The following is a 17,517-nucleotide window of genomic DNA, read 5'->3' on the forward strand; positions in this document are numbered from 1 at the left end:
GGATGGTTCAACATACAAAAATCCATCAACGTAATCCACCATATAAACAAGCTGAAAAACAAAAATCACATGAACATCTCTCTAGATGCTGAAAAAGCCTTTGACAAAATCCAACACCCTTTCATGATAAAGGTCTTGGAGAGATATGGGATAACAGGAACATACCTACACAGAATAAAAGCTGTATACAGCAAAACAACAGCCTACATCAAACTAAATGGACAGAAACTCAACGCAATTCCGTTAAAATCAGGAACAAGACAAGACTGTCAACTCTCTCCATACCTTTTCAATATTATAACTGAAGTTCCATCCAGAGCCATATGACAACAAAAGGAGATCAAGGGGATTCAAACTGGAAAGGAAGAGGTTAAACTTTCACTACTTGCAGATTGATGGGAGAAGTCCTGTGTATAAGTTAATAAAGCACTGTTGGCCAATAGGGAACCAAGATATGTGGGACTAGGAATCCAGGAGGACTCTGGGTAGGAGAAATACAGGAAGTCAAGATGTAACGCCATGGGGTAGGAAGCCCGGAAACTTCTCCAGTAAGAGAAATACTTAGATTAACAATTATGGGGTAAATACTTAAGTCAGAGCTAGCCAGTGAGAAACAAGCAAGGCCAACAGCTTCATAATTAATATAGCCTCCTGTGTGTTTATTTGGGACTGATGCGGCTCTGGAACGAGGCTGGTGGGAAGGCTTCTCTTCACAAAATGGTACCAGAATGGTGATCAGGAGTGGGATGATGAATTTCCACATGGAATGACAAAAGCTTTAAAGGAATTTTAGAAACAGAAGAATGGAAAAACTGCAGTTTAAACAGCCACGGTTTTAACAGATAAGACACGTGGCCAGAAAAACATAAAGATTTACAGTAAAGTCAGACTTGGATGAAGAAAAACCTCTAAAGGTTTACAGTGTGTTTAAAAATATACATAGGATTGAGAGAGAAAAGGAAACGGCATAGTGGTAAATAAATAGAGAAGCCGGCTGTGGTGGCACACGCTGGTAGGATTTGCTGTAGAGGCAGAGGTAGGCAGATTTCCAGAGAAACCCTGTCTCAAAAAAATAAATAAAGAAATAAAAGTAAAAGAAATAGAGTAATAGTAATAGATAAATAAATAAGCCACGTAAAGATGAAAAATACACAGAAAGTCTAGATACTGTACGCTATTGTGTTTTTCAGGTTTTTGATTGCTCAGGAAGGAACAACTGCTAAAGTACACTTGAGTATAAATACTGCTGAATTAATTCAACTTATATCTTTTGAAACTACCTTGACTTCAAAATTTAAGTATAAGGAGTTATTGTTTATGTTTCTACAGAAAATGAAAAGCTGAGATTCCTTCCAGGCTTCTGTGGTTTTATGAACCAAGTCCCTGGAAGCAGTGAGCCATGTGTTCCAACAATTGAGACAGCTAAGATAATGGAGCTTTACAGACCACAAAAAAGGACATATCCAGGTTTCTGAGTTTTGTCATGATCCCCATGGTATGATCAGGCCCTCTTCCAGCACGAAGCAGTTTGGAATGGGCGATGTCCTAATTTCCATCTTGTTTATAAATTTTTGTTTTCATTTAAATGGGGTTGTTTATAATTGGCTAATGATCACAGCCAATCTATTTTTAATGGTAAAAAGGGGAATTATGGTATGGGTATGGTTTTCATTTATTGATACAAATTCAAGGTCAATTTTGTGATATGTATATTTTTCCTCTTGATTAAGTATTGTGCTTATACTGATCTTTTAAAACATAATGCATAATTGAATACAGATTATAGATAGTTACTTATAATAGTCAGAACTTATAGTTAGGTAAGTTAGGTTTTCTAGATATACAGAAATATATTTGAGATAGACAGGCAGTCTTCAAACCTTTCAAAGACCTTCAGAAAATGGCATTTAAAATGGTTTAGCATTTTTCTTGACAATTAGAAATGTCTGCTCCTGGCAGCACCAATTATGTCTGAGTGGAAGCTTGCTTTCAACATGGCCATTTGGGCAAGAAACTACTCTTTCCTAGACTGCTTGACTGTTGTTGTATAATCTGGAAATGCAGGACCCACAGGAAAGTGACTGCTGAACTCAGTCTTACAGGTTCCTGATTCATGGAAGAGTCTACGAGATTTTCTGCAGGACACAGAAAAATGACTGACAGACTGCCGATGCAGATGGACAGTTTGAAATTTCCTGCTTTGCTGAGAAGTCTTCCAGACACACTGTGGCCCTATGGGCTGAAGATGGATGCCCCAACACTACAGAGAAACTTCAGGTGACTGTACAGGTAGCAAGATGTCTCTGTCAATCCTAGTGTTTATATATTATCCTTCTGTGGTCTTTGATGGAGTTGACAACGGATAGTTATAGTTATAGTTTTCCTTAGTTATGATAAAAGATAAGCTACATATAGAACTTTGGACTCACAAGGATGGGATGGATATTTTCTTTAAATCTTGCTAAAATATTGTTATTGGCACAAAAATAGACAAGTAGACCAGTGGAATCGAATTGAACACCCTGATATTAACCCACACATGTATGAACATCTGATCTTTGACAACGAAGCTAAACATATGCAATGGAACAAAGAAAGCATCTTCAACAAATGGTGCTGGCATAACTGGATGCTGGTTATGTAGAAGAATGCAGATTGATCCATGTCTACCACCATGCACAAAACTTAACTCCAAATGGATAAAAGACCTCAACATAAATATAGCCACACTGAACCTCTTAGAAGAGAAAGTGGGTGGTACCCTTGAACGAATTGATACAGAGACAGCTTCCTGAACATAACACCAGTAGCACAGACAGCAAGAGATCAACAATTAACAAATGGGACCTCCTGAAACTGGGAAGTTTCTGTAAGGCAAAGGACACAGTCAGCAAGACAAAAAGGCAGTCCACAGAATGGGAAAATATTCACTAACCGCACATCTGACAGAGGGCTTATCGCCAAAATTTACAAAGAACTCAAGAAGCAATCTCCAAAACGCTAGCAGCATTATTTGTAATTGCCAGAACTTGGAAGCAACCTAGATGCCCCTCAAGGAAAGACTGGATAGAGAAAATATGGTACATTTACACAACGGAGTACTATTCAGCAGAAAAAAAAAACAATGGAATCCTGAAATTTGCAGGCAAATGGATTGCACCAGAAGAAACCATCTTGAGTGAGGTAACACAGTCACAAAAAGAGAAACATGGCATGTACTCTCTCATATATGGATTTTAGACATAGATCTGGGGAGTGCCAGCCTACAATCCCATAGCCAGAGAGTCTGGGAAACAGAAACTTCATTCAGTGGCTGATGGAAACAGAGGCAGTCTCCCACGGCTAAGCACTGAGCTGAACTCAAGAAATAGTTACAGAGAGGGAGGATTGATGAGCAAATGGAGTTAAGACTGGGCTGGTTTAACCCCCAGAAACAGCTGACCTGACAAGGGTTAGCTCTTGAATCCCAGACTGATGCCTGGGGATCAAGCATGGGACTGATCAAGAACCCCTGAATGTGGGTGTCAGTGAGGAGGCCTAGGTAATCTATTGAGCCTTGCGTAGTAGATCAGTATTTATCCCGGGTATACAAATGGACTTTGGACTCCCATTCAATAATGAGAGATGCACTCTCGCTCTGAACTCTTGGGGGAGAGTATAGGCCCTACCCTGGATGAAATGACAGACTATGGCAAACCCCATGGAGGGCCTCACCCTCCCTGGGGAAATGAGGGGATATTGGGGGCATGGGAGGAGGGGAGGGAAATGGAGAGGGACCTGGAATTGACATGTGAAGCAAGCTTGTTTCTAATTTAAATTAAAAAATATATATATATAAAGAATATTCTATATTGTCCCCCTTTCACAATGCTGTAAAAACTTTTAATGTTGTTTTGATGATTTATCTCTATACCACTGTGTTTACTAGAAATAACTGTGGATGGGGTAAATTCTTCAGTATCATTTCCATCATTGTTCACATCAGACTTAAGTGTCTCGTATCTCTGGGAAACATTGACTTCTACATACAGTTAGGCAAAAGCTGAACTTCAGAAAGAGGTGTATGTAAACATCAATGAATACTGACCAACTAGGATATGTTACTAATTAAACATAGAAGTGTAGCAAAATTTAGATTTATTTAAAATGTATCTTCTGTGTTATCATAACCTTTTATTTACTCTGGAAAGATCACTTATTAAGCTATTAAAATTTTTCATCACTTTTATGTCAGTATCTTTACCTGTTTAATGAATGTGTTTTATGGAAAATGGTCAGGTGTAGATTGATGGATATAAGTCTATGCAGCAGAGAGTAAAAATAACCACTTGTGTGTGTATATAAAATACTTGTTTCATAATTTAAAATATAAAAAGTGATTTGATACAAGATATTTTGCTGTAATTTTTCTTTAACAGTGTAATTTTACTTTATGAGTTGTGTTATTTATCACAAAGAATTTATACAACTCAGAGTTCCTTCTGTGTCTGCACTTTTTTTAAAGATCGTATTATTGTTAGAAAAACTAATCGACAAGGGAAAGTTGAAATAAAGACAGAGTTGAATTATGTGTGCCCCTGTGAATAAAATTATATCACTACCAAAAATATTAATATTTTCTCCCTAGTCCCAGCATGATTAATGTTCACACTCCAGAGGTATGTGCCCAGGGAGAATTTATTTTGCATCGGAAAGGACTTTCTGTGGAGAAAGATGCTTCCACTGCAAAATAAATTAGTTGTGTTGAAGGAGAGGAGTATATTGAGTTTTGGGTGATTTATTCAGTCTTTCTTAGTTCATGCTTGGAATAAAGGAAGCAACTGATCGTACAGCATTGCTTAGATATTATTTCTGATTTCTTATCAGAACCAGATGTCGACATTCACAAGCAAGTGGACACAAGTGAGTCCTGGCAACTTCATAGTGCAAAATGTAGCTGTAGTCTTCTAAAAGGTGGGTATTTGCTATATGGCCAAAGCCAAAGGAAAGGTCTACAGTGCACATTTTATAGAATTTATGGATGTGCTCTACCTTTCACTTGAAATATGTCTGTAGCAGAGTGATTGCTCTGATTCATCAAAAGAGTAATTTACATAATTGAATTCATATACTATGGCTTGGAACTCCTTGCCTATTTTATTTCTGCAGCATGTTACTGTAGATTCTGCTTCTCCATTATTATCAGACTCTGCCTTGGTGGTCAGAGGCCACACTTGTCATTTGCTCATTCAATACCAGTAGGTGGGGATATCTGGCTGCTACTTATTTGAGGAAGACCATTTTCTCTATAACATATTTGAGAGATATGATGTTCTCAAAATGAATTTTAAGAATACTGAGTGGGGGAATGGTTTAACCAAGAATGGTGGTGGGGAAATAGAAGATAAGTGAAGGTGCCCCAGGGGTTAACAAAAACTAACAATGTATAAAGTGTCTTTGGAAATTTTATTATTTCTAAGTCTATTAAAATATGATTTACAATTCTTTGTCAGAAACACCCACATAGGTTCATAATGCTTCTCCCAGAACACATAGGTTATTCAGCAAATCCCAGTAACAGTAAGAGGTGAATAATATGTCCATAGAGTTTGAAAATGCTCAAATGCCCCCAAAACATGCCCTTGCTTTCCCACCAGAATGAGATTATAAGACTTTATTCCTGGAAAGACAATATATTTGGTTACAGGTAATTGAGAAATAAAGTTGGATATGAAGTGGAAGTTTCAATCACGTGGGTCTGCATACACAGGGCTAGTAGATCCTATGCAAGCTATTCATGAAGAAAAGTCATTAACGGTCTTCTCATCATGGAACTGATGAGCTATTATAATGCCCTTCCTGGCAAGATACACTCATTGGTGCCATAGTGGCATGACTATTAAGGAGAAACCAAATGATTTCTTGTTAGATTTGAGGCCCACTTCACAGGAGTTAACTCATAGCTGGTATGATATGTCCCATCAGGTGCTGTGGCTGAGGAGGTCTTGGGTCCTAGGGAGAACATACAGCTGTCATTTTGTTAAATGTACATGGTATCAAACTGCTTTCTACATACAGGTATATCCATAGATGAGTGCTGTTCTCAGTCATCATTAAAGAAGGTTCTTTCTTTTTGCCCTGAACAGTGGCTAATGAGGACTCATAACTGGTCAAAGAGTAGGGAATAAGTGACTGTGAGATGCTCCTTCTTAAACAGGATATCACTATCATCCCCTTCCATGCTCAGGAGACATCAAGGAATAGAGAACAGAAAGAGTATAAAAAAAAGAGTTGGGAAGGACCACTGAGAAAGTATCTTCTAGATATAACATAGCCAAAGAACCCCATGCTTTCAGGGCTGTGATTGCCTTCACAAGACCTACATGAGATTTCTGCTGTCACTATTTTATTGTGTTGGGGGAGACTATCATGAGGCCCCAGCTCTCATTGAAGAAATGTGTGATGAAGAGGATGTCATTTCTTCACTGGTATGGTCAGTAATAAGCTGCCCATGTTCCATTAAATAGTCACCAATTATGCAAATAACATCAAGTAAAATCAGTAAAGGAAAAATAAAAGTTATCAATAAGGAGGAGACTTGAACAAGAAGAATTTTTGTGTGAAGGAAGGTGAATGAAAGAGGACAATGGGGGTGAAAGTGATCAAATTCAGCATACACACGCATGAAATTGTCAGAGATTAGAAGAAAACGAAGCAGTGGCCTATATGTGTGTTGTTACTGGATACTATTACACAATGTATAAAATTTAAACCAGAAATAGTGTTCTAAGATGCCATAGAGTAAGACCTGTATCTGAGGTTTGCTTGGGATTTCCTTTCATTTTATAGCTATTTATTGGTTGATTACTAATTTCGCATGCATTAAGGACTGATTTAAGCTGGGTGAAAACAAAGGGAAGGCAAGCAGATAAGGTCCCTGCCTTCTTGGAGCATCTATTCCAGTGGAAGGAGATGATTTAGTTAATTTCAAATATAAAAATTGTAAAGGAAGAACAAATGAGAGGGACTTGGGAATACTTTGGAAGTTAGTTGCGGTGTTATCCTCTGGAAAAACAGTAGCCAGATAGGTTACTCAGAAAGAAGGAAGTGAAAATGCAGGGATCACATCAGGAAGCAGTCAAGGAAACCTAACAAGATTTATCTAGTAAGGTATTGGATGGGACCAGGGGAGTGAGGTAAATTAGAAACACAGTCCCTGTCCCATGGGCTGTGGTCATGCTCCCTGGGTAAACACCTGGGAAGCAGTTTGTGGAACACAGATTAGCTCTTGTGATTTTTACTAGGTGCACTCCTGCGATCATCTTTGAAAAAGTGAACCTAACATAGGCTAGGACAAAGCAAGATCTTGTGTGATATAACCCAGAAAATGTGTCAGCTGTCTCCATGGGAACTGAGGTGGCATTTGTGAGTTTTGCCCAGTCCTGTCACCATGTGGATAGACCACTGGTAGTGCTGCTTCTTCTCTGCTAAGCCAATTTCCCAAGGGATCAGCTATCTGATGGATGGTTTGGCATCATATCCAGAAGGTAGTTAAATACCTCCTTAATGTCTGAAACAGTCTCTTTAACGTGGAATTTTTTTCTGAAGAACAATGGGGAGCCAACAAAGTGTTTTTGAAAATGAGTTTTGTAATAGCATTTGTGTTTTAATATGATTACTCTGGCTGTATTTGTGAAGAATGGGCTATACAGAGTATAAGGAAACAAAGCATTGTTTCTATGTAAAAAGCAAGACATTTGGTTAAACTGGCCAACTATTACTTTGTCTTAATTATTGAAATAATAATATTTAAACAAATCAAGGATGATTTTTAAAATTCCTATTTGGTGATATAAAGACTAAGAAAAGAACTAACAGGAACAATTGTCTCCAAAGAATTGATGAAGTTGTGAATTCTAACTGTGATATTAGTGAATGACCATGTGAGTGCTTGTGTGTGTGTGTGTACATGTATATGTGTGTATGCACACACACATGTCAACTTGCATGAGTAGGAAGAGGGAAGGGCAATTTTAATACTATTTCCTTATTAGTCATAAGGTTAATCTGAGTTTTACAGTTTTACAATGTTTCTGCTTCTGATTTCTGAATTTGAGGTCTTCAGGGATTCATGATGGTCATGTGACCCTCATGTAAATTTCATTTGTTTTAAAGAATGTCCAAGTTTGTGATCAGATTATCTATGAAATATGTGTTCACTATGTAAGATAAGAGTGTGTGGCTGTCAAGCAATGTGAAGGGAATCCTCTGGTGACAGGATTATTCTGTATCTTGACTGTGATATTCTGTATCTTTCCTGTGGTGGATATATGATTCACAAGTGTGAATAAACTGACAACTACTAACAGTCATTGTTTCCATGTCAATAGCCTGCTTTGGATATTGTCCAGGTATGTGAGTATAATTACTGGGAGAAACTGTGTAGTACATATATGATTCCCCTCTGCGCTGTGGATTGATAATTATTTTACTATAAAATTGGTCTCCCCCCCCCATACACTTTCTTGGATTACTGCATCTATTGTGGTGACAAACACCTACTCAAGGACAAGAAGAACAAGAGGACCTTTATTTTCTTCTGACCTGACCTGTGCCATAAGTCTCAGACCCCATGAGTCTAGCTGTCCCCATGGATACCTAAGATCCAGCAGAGGAGGGTTCATCCGCTCCTCTCACCACAAATGGATTTTGGATTAATAACAAAATTTGTTACATATGTTTTACTTCATCAAAATCATTTAAATACTTCTTTGTGTCTCACAGCATGTGCCCTCCTTGGTTAGCACAAATATCCTTATTCTAAGTCGGGATGTAAAGGTATCGAGGAGAGATATTAAGTGACCTCTCTGAGGGCTACAGCTAATATAGTAGAAGAATAAAATACCCAGACTCACATCTCCTGACATACACCCCAGTGCCTTTTCAGCAGTCTGCTACTATTTTCCCAAGTTGAACACAAACTAGTGAATTCATGATGCAACACAGGGAAGTAATTTACAGCATGTGGTGTGTTCATTCTTTGATTCCTAGAGCACCTGATTAAACAGTTCTCAAAGGAAGCTGACATGAATTAGCTCTATATTCTTTGGCATTTTAGAAGGGACAATGAAATGTGAAATGTGATGTTCTGATCACACAATTAACCTGTGCTGTTTTCATTTTGTGCTATTTGTGCTTTAATTCTTGGTGACAAGGGTATTTCTTCTGGCAAGGTATGAGATGGTATGCAGGAACCTTTTTTCCTTCCTTCCTTCCTTCCTTCCTTCCTTCCTTCCTTCCTTCCTTTCTTTCTTTCTTCCTTCCTTCCTTGCTACCTTCCTTTTATTTCATTCTTTATGACCAAAAAGAGAAATTAAATTCTTGTAAAGAAAAAAATAAACTCTCTGAAGTACAAAGCCCTCACCATCTGTTTCCCTCATTGCTTTGGATCTCTGAAGAGATTGGCTTATCTCTCTTGGCTCTTGGAGTCTTAAATTGAAAACATTGCTTTGATTTATGTAAGCTGCCTTGATTTATGCACTGCTAAAATGAGTATCAGATGGTTTCATACTTCTGCAAAGGCAATAGCTCAAACAGGTAAGCTTTATCTTATCATCTGAAAATCATGATGCTGAGACATGGGTATTGAATAACATTGCTTAATTATTTCAACTGCCTTGGTATTTGGGATTTGGCCTGGACAAAAATGGACTTAAGTTGAGTTACAAGACTGACATGCAACCCATACTTGTTTTGTACCCAGATAGACATAGGAAGCTAAATGGTCCCTCCACCAAGGAAGTTAGGTAAAGTTACAGATAAATTTCAGGTTAAGCAGAAGCAGATGACTGGAGGAAAAGGCACCAACAAAGAAAAGGCTGTGCTTGGAATGAATAAACTGAGAAATTGGCTGTGTCGTGCATTATGAATCCATCATAAGGACAATGATAATCATGTTAACAGTAAACATTAAGCAAAACACCTAGATCTTTGTGAGATACTTTCCCAGGAAATTCAAACCTGAGGAGGCCCAATGACATACACAGAGACTGATGAATTTGATGTCGGAGCAATTCATGTTTTCAGATGGATGAATTAATAACGTGAAGCCAGAGGATTATAGGCACTACATTGTTCCATAATCCATAGCCAGAATAGCGAGTGTGGCCTTGTTTCACTAGAGCAGTAAATAGTAGATGAAAATGACAAAAACAGACAAACAAAGAAACAAAAACAAAAGCAAAAACTGATAATAACTGTTTTGTAATGCGTGCTATACCCGAGGTCACAACAACATATATGTACTGGAGGTGTTAGTTGTTAAATTACAAGCACACGTTTTGTTGTAAATACTACCTGATTGAAATCAACTTGTTTTAAATTAAGACTTTGCACTAACATGTGTTACACCAAAAGGAAAATAAATTAGGGACTAGAAAACCATGCAAAAGTAGCTTTCTGAACAGTAGAATGGAACATGTGGCCCTACTAACTCTTTAACTTCATGGTTTATGCAGCTCATTGAACTAAGCCTCCCCATTCTTTATCTGTGCATAGCTGCTCACCAGAAATGTAAGACTTACCAGTATGGGATGAGTTTTCCCATCAAGACTATAGACCCTGATGACTGTATTTCATAGTGGCTTGATAAAATCTGTGGATAGCCTTCGTGAATGACATTTCTTTTTCAAAACTCATCTAGACAAATTCTCTGTTGTGGCTGTTATAGGAGTAGAATAGAACAAGCAGGAAAGTTAGAAGAAGGGGATAGGTGTAGCCACACTCTTTTTTGTTTGTTTTTTTGAGACAGGGTTTCACTGTATTGCTTGGAGCCTGTCATGGAAACTCACTTTGTGCACCAGGCTGTCCTCAAACTCACAGAAATCCATCTGCCTCTGCCTCCAGAGTGCTGGGACTAAAGGTGTGATCCACAAACACACTCTTAACTAATAAACTTAGTCAACTTCTGAGATGGAAAGTGTAGGTGTGCTGCCAGCAGAAAGGACAGAAATGAAAGTGAGATGCCAATAGCTATCCTTTGATTGGCTATCTGCATCCTGCACTACCCTTCTGTGATTTATACTACCTCAGGCACACACATGTGCAATTTTGATGTTTTACTCTGTTCTGAGCCATGAATCTGGAAGGTATGGGAATGTAAGCATGTGTAGCCACCACTGATAAAATTTCTCAGTGTCTATGTCTAGCTCTACCACTCTTGGGTAAATTATATCTAAAGGACTTTACATCAAAGCACCAATGAAATGCTTCCATATCACATCTACACATAGTGACACTAATATTATTTACAACAATCAAATTGATCTGCTCAAATGTCCATTGGAAGATGACTGAATAAGGAGCAATGTACATACATCCAAGGGAAGTTTACGCAGCCCTCAGTGAACCGTCTAGAATCTGAGCATTCCTAACTCCCTATTAAGACTGATCTTGAATAACTGTACTAGTTTGTTTTTCTGTTATAAAAAACACCATCATCTAGGGGAGGAAAATTTATTTGGCGTGCAGGTTACAATCCATCACAGAGTAAAGTCAAGGCATAAATCCAAGGTGAACCCCAGCGGGAAAGAACTGAAACCTAGAGGTTATGGGGGAAAGATTCTCACTGGGTCCCTCTCCAAGGATTGTTCAGCTTTCATTATCATACAGACAAAATCCAACTCCCCAGGGGTAGCACTGCCAACAGTGGGATGCCCCTGATCAATCTTTAGTCAAGAGGATACTCCACAGACTTGCCTACAGGCCAATATAATGGGGGCATTTTCTCAATTAGATTTCTTCTTCTCAGGAATTTGCCAATTTGACGAAACACTAAGCAGCCCAATAACCAATCACCAACTTGAGTTTGGACAGTAACTTAAATTTCTTGATTTTGGTTATTCATTTGGTCCTTAGATACAGAAAGATAAACCAAGACTAAAAAGATGGTAAAGGAAACAAAGTAAGTGACATTTTAAGTAGGCCTATAAATACTTATAGATAACCAATTGATTAAATAATTATATGTGCATCTCTATGCATTTTGCAACCAAGATGGGAACAAACTGTCACATTTTTACTCAAAATTGTTTAATATGCATGTATACTTAGTTTAATAACAAATCATTGATTTGAATGCTGCTGATTATGAAATGATTGTTCTTCAAGTTCAATCATTAAGTAAAAACAATGTGATGGCAAATATTGTGGAAAACTTATTTCAGCTTGGCATATAGTGACAAATGCATTCACGCATTGGAAAAAAAACCCCAAACTTGGAGGACCAGTCTGTAGGATCTTTAATTCAAAGCAATGACTACCATAATTCATGAGTCATATGAAAATGAATCTCCAAAGACATTTTAATAATGAGGACATTTTTTATATTTTCTTTCACTTTTTGTACACATATTTTGAACTATTGGTTATAATCCAAAAGCAAACTCAGTACTATTCTTTTATACTGCTTCTAAAAGGGACTGTGTGTTTGAATTCCACAGCTTCCGAACAAGGTTCTCAAATTAAACTAGCATTTGATTCTAAAAGTTTTCATTATTGTGGTTCCAAATTCTGAAGTACAAATGGTAGATTTATTATTTTAAACAAGAATTAATCTAAGCCCTGACAAATATTTGTATTTCAACAAGAGGATGAAATTCTAGGTATTTAAATGCTCAATTTTTACTTTAAGTGTCTTCTTTGAATATTCATTATCCTATGCTCCACTTGCTACATCTATCCTTATTTATATTTCACTTGGTTCTGTAGGAATAGTACTCATTTTCTTGCTATAATTACAAAACATAATACTTAAAATGAGATATTGCACAAACTCTGGTAGAGGTGATATCATGTCATCAGTGCCTTGAGTTTCACTTATTGTCATCAGTAACAGGGGTCTACCATAGAAGAATCATGTCATCAGCACCATATGGTTCACTTGCCATCAATAACAGGTCAGTCATAGAAAAATGATTTGTTGGAACATTATTTTGAATTACTTGAAGTACACCCTATTCGTATATATATGATAATGTAACCAAAATATTATAATTTTAGCTTCATATCACATTGCACAGAATACTGAAGTGCAATATGCAGTGAAACAGCCTACATTTTAAGACATGAACAGACTAAATGTAGGGGAAATCACAGACTTAAAGAAAACGCATTATCTTGTGATATCTATTTTACTGTAACCTACTTTCCATGGTATTAGGAAAGACATAATGAAAAGGAAGAATGATTGAAAAGTCTCTGATCAAATCCTCCCTGAATTACTCCACAAAATATCCAGAAATTACTATTATAGTAAACCACAAGATAGGCCTAAATTACTGCTTTAGTACCCAATCTCTTTGGATATCATTATTTTTCAAAATATCCAGAGGTGGGGAATGCAAAAATATTAATTTTCTCTGAGCATTCTGACCACTTAATTATCTAAACTGGATACCAACAGTATCCATGAGGTTGGGAGATGAAAAAATTGTTCAATTTTTCTTTATATCCATGATAATTTCATAACAGCTAATGGGAAGAGATGTTTAATATGAGAACCTCTGGCTCTGGGAGGATCATATTACAAGCCACAGCTGAATATTTCTGAGACAACTGTCAAACTTGAGTATTAATGTTAATATAGACCCTGCCCATGCCTTAGACTATGACCCAGATAATATAATGGTTTCCAGATAAAACTGAATGCTGATATATAAATTTGTAATAGATATGATTATTCCCATTTAATGTGTGAGGAAAGGGTGACTGAGCTGTTCTGTGAGTCACCAGGGCCACTTTTTGCATCAGGTATTATGGTGACATTAGGCCAAGCCTTCTTAAGACAGAGCGGTTTCTTGTCTTTGGTCAGGCAGTGGTTCATGGAGAGCTCAGATACCAGGGGATGAGGTGCTTTAGTTCTTGGATCCCATACACTTTCTCTTTAATAACCACAAATAAGATTATCATGAGAACAGTACTTGTTTGAAGTATTCAGCCTGGGAACATAAATTAAAACAGGAAAATTATATTTACTTTAGTTGTGCATAAAAACAAACAACTCACTGTTAGATCTATTTCCATTATTAGAAATACACGTACATTTATTGAAGAAAGTAATTCTAGTAATAGAAATTACTTTTTATTTTGCCAACAAAGAAAATGTTCTTATAATTGCTAATGGAGGACAACAAAAGTCTTGTGACACATATGGCTAATAAATCTACATTCAAATAGAATAAATGATTTATTTTTATTTAAAGATGTTAATTTCACTTAAGTTTTAGTTAGTCTGCCTCAACTGTGACAGCCTGGAATTATGTCCACATAGGATTCAAAATGTAATCACTAACCCATAAAGCAATTAAATGATTTTACCTCATATGTGTGTGGAAGAAGCAAGTAGGAATCAGATGTCTATTAACAAAATCTGCATGTAACTTTGCCTGCCCTGGAGTTAGTATCTGTCTCTACACTACAGATGGTATCAGCTCTGTCCTTTTGCATCTCCTCCAGCTTCTGCACTAGTCCTAATGCACTATTTCTGGACCCTAAAACTAGGTGTCTTTAGCACGAATTTCCCAGAAGCAGGTCCTATATCAAAGAAAGATTATACAGATGGTAGAAGAAACATCGCACTGTCTTATCTTCAGACTTCTAAGGTAGACATGCTGTAGAAAGGTAGCTAATAAGCAAGAGATCTGTTTCTCACACTTCTGGAGGGAGGTACTAGAAACAGCCTGTCTTTGAATTTCCATGTGGGCACTAATACCATTTGGATAAATACAACTTTATCCAATCCCGGATACCTCTCCAAAGCCCTTCCCTGATACCATCACTTCTACCTGATACCATCCCACAGAAGCAGAGTTTCAGCATCAGGATGTAGGAAGGGTTAAAAATATCCAGTCCATAACAACTGGTAAGAAATAGAGATACTTTAGATCAAAAGGAAAGGCTATCCTTGTTATTCATTAGTCAACAGTCACATGTATAGTCTGGGCTTCATGCCACTGGGGAGGTAGAGAAGACAGTGCATAGCACATCCTAGAAATGTTCCCCTTGGAGGCAGGAAGTTGACACATATAAAATCTCTAGTGAATTATAAACTGAAGTGATGTGGTTGATGAAATGGAGATCAGGATTCCATTTATACTACGGACCCATAAGGTTTCAACATTTTCATAATTGCAGAAGACAGTGCATCATACAACATGGTTCACACCATACTCACTTTTGTTGTGTTTTGTTCATGAAATACTCATTTTGAATAAAAATTCCATTATTGGGATATTTTGCAGACTTCACTATACTTTCTTATTTTAAGCTACATTCTTAGTCCTTCCTTCCTTCCTATCTATCTTTATTTCTGCACTTCAGGAGATATTTCTATTCCATATTACAAGATACTGCCCTTTTCAATGCCATATCCCATTATAGCTGCTTCTGTGATAAAAGTTTCTAGATACCTAGGAGGAATACCTACCCATACAAGACTTCTATTTTATATTCATGTTAGTGAATCAGTCTCAACCACCCTAATGGTACACTCAAATATTGGCTATATTCTCCTGCTTTCCAGATTACATATCATATAAAAATGTAATATCTTCAACTTAAATGAATCTCAGTTGGATACAAAGCTGCTGATGACATAAAATGGATTACCAAAGGTCATAGTTCTCACCATCTGGCTGCTAAATGATATCATCCAAGATTTTAATAAGACTCCCAGATTTCTTCATGCACATATCAAATCATATTTGCGGGGAGCAATGAGGAGTGGTTAATTTAATGTACAGTGTTCTCTTTACGAAAGCACCTGCAGGTGCTCTGAAGGCCAGCCAATTTGGAGAGCTACAGTGACCAGCCATCCACAGACAAATGGATTTTCCTTTGTATTTAAAGACACGGTCATGGCATGTGTTCTTATTCTTCATTTTCTTTCAATTTCTGCTGCCACTGTGCCAGATCAGACTCTCAGTGGTACTGACCTAAGTAACTTCTTTAAGCCTCTTTTCATTTGATCAATAGTATCAATATCAACTATTGACAGATCAATAGTTCAGTCCCTGAGAGAACACCCAACTCAAGGCTTCTGCTCTTTCATACTATGTTGCCTCCCTCTGGATCATATATTCACTTCTGTAAAATACACATGCATCTCTTCTTTTAGCTATTGAGTTTTAAAATACCTCTTTGCAACTGACATTGATAATCACTTCCTGAATGTCCTGAGATTCAATTTAGTCAAAGATGCTCTCCCTCAACTCCCCCAACCTCCAAAAATTCCCAAAGTCATGTTTTGTCTTCTTTGTCAGGCATTCATGTAACTCCCTAATTTTATCACAAACAACACTTCAAATTGCCTTTATTTCTGAAAGCCTGAGGGAATCCAACCCTTGGTTACACAAATCTTTTTTTTTTCCAACTCACCCAGCATTACATCTGCTCAATGCCTGCTTAGCTGGTGAGAATTCTTTCGCACATTTCTCAACTTGCTTTTCTGACTCTGAAAGTCCTTTATAACCTTATTTTTCCATACATCATTTACATATTTTACAAATTTGATTTTATTCTGTGTAAGCATTCATATAATATAATTGATTTCGTGTGGTAGTCTACTGTTTAATTTTCACATTCGTTGATATAGTACTACATTGGCCATAAACACTAATACCAACAGAATTTCTGGGATAAAAGAAAAAAAAAACATTCGAGAAACTTCTAATAAGATTTAGTAAACTATGAGAAGAAAGACCATCTATATAGACAAGTGCTAATTTATTAATAGGACATTCATTTGTCCCCTCACTCAGTGAAAGCACTGCAAAACTGTAAAGTCAAAGATGAAGGTGACTTACTTGTGACATGTTCCAAGCAGCTCCTGATCCATTTAAGAAAATATGTGTGTCACAAACAGAAGACTGAAAATTGTAACTTTACATTCTCTCTCTCTCTCTCTCTCTCTCTCTCTCTCTCTCTCTCTCTCTCTCTCTCTCTCTCTCTCTCTCTCTCTTTTTTGGTTTTTACGAGACAGGGTTTCTCTGTATGTTTTGGAGGCTATCGGTCCAGCCCGGCCTCGAACTCACAGAGATCCGCCTGCCTTGGCCTCCCGAATGCTGGGATTAAAGGCGTGCGCCACCACCACCCGGCATAACTTTACATTCTCTTATGGGGTATCTAGTGTGCTAACATTTCGAACATAGTTTAAAATTAAACCAAGAAAAGAAGGGATGTGTAGATGAATCCAAGTCTACAATTTATTAGTTGTGTGATTTCAGACTCATTACTTGATCATTTACTTTCTTGTCTGCAATAGTAATTTCATTGAAGGAGCAAAAATCCTCATCCCACCCCCTGAGACTTATGGAACCACAGAAGCTAAAGTATGGATAATAACAGTACTAATAAGAATGTAAAATTTCTATTCACATTAGTAATTATTTTCATCATTACTTTGGCAAATGAAAGTTCCAAGAGACTGAGAATATCATTTGCCTTCTCCACTCTTGTATACTCATACCTAACATTCAACTT

At 37.2% G+C, this 17,517-nt stretch overlaps 1 long non-coding RNA gene across 3 annotated transcripts in view; it reads left to right on the forward strand.

Moving 5' to 3' along the window:
- LOC110341461 overlaps window positions 1-17,517 on the forward strand; it is a 60,362-nt gene that overhangs the window by 22,539 nt on the left and 20,306 nt on the right. For 2 of the 3 annotated variants that reach the window (XR_005869549.1, XR_005869550.1), the window contains exons 3-4: window positions 4,867-4,953; window positions 8,370-8,390. This is a non-coding gene — a long non-coding RNA (uncharacterized LOC110341461). The remainder of the gene's footprint in view (window positions 1-4,866; window positions 4,954-8,369; window positions 8,391-17,517) is intronic. The other variant, XR_002383414.2, reaches the window with a different exon arrangement.

This window comes from Mesocricetus auratus, unplaced genomic scaffold (genome assembly GCF_017639785.1).
Source record: "Mesocricetus auratus isolate SY011 unplaced genomic scaffold, BCM_Maur_2.0 Super-Scaffold_100018, whole genome shotgun sequence".
Classification (NCBI taxonomy): domain Eukaryota; kingdom Metazoa; phylum Chordata; class Mammalia; order Rodentia; family Cricetidae; genus Mesocricetus; species Mesocricetus auratus.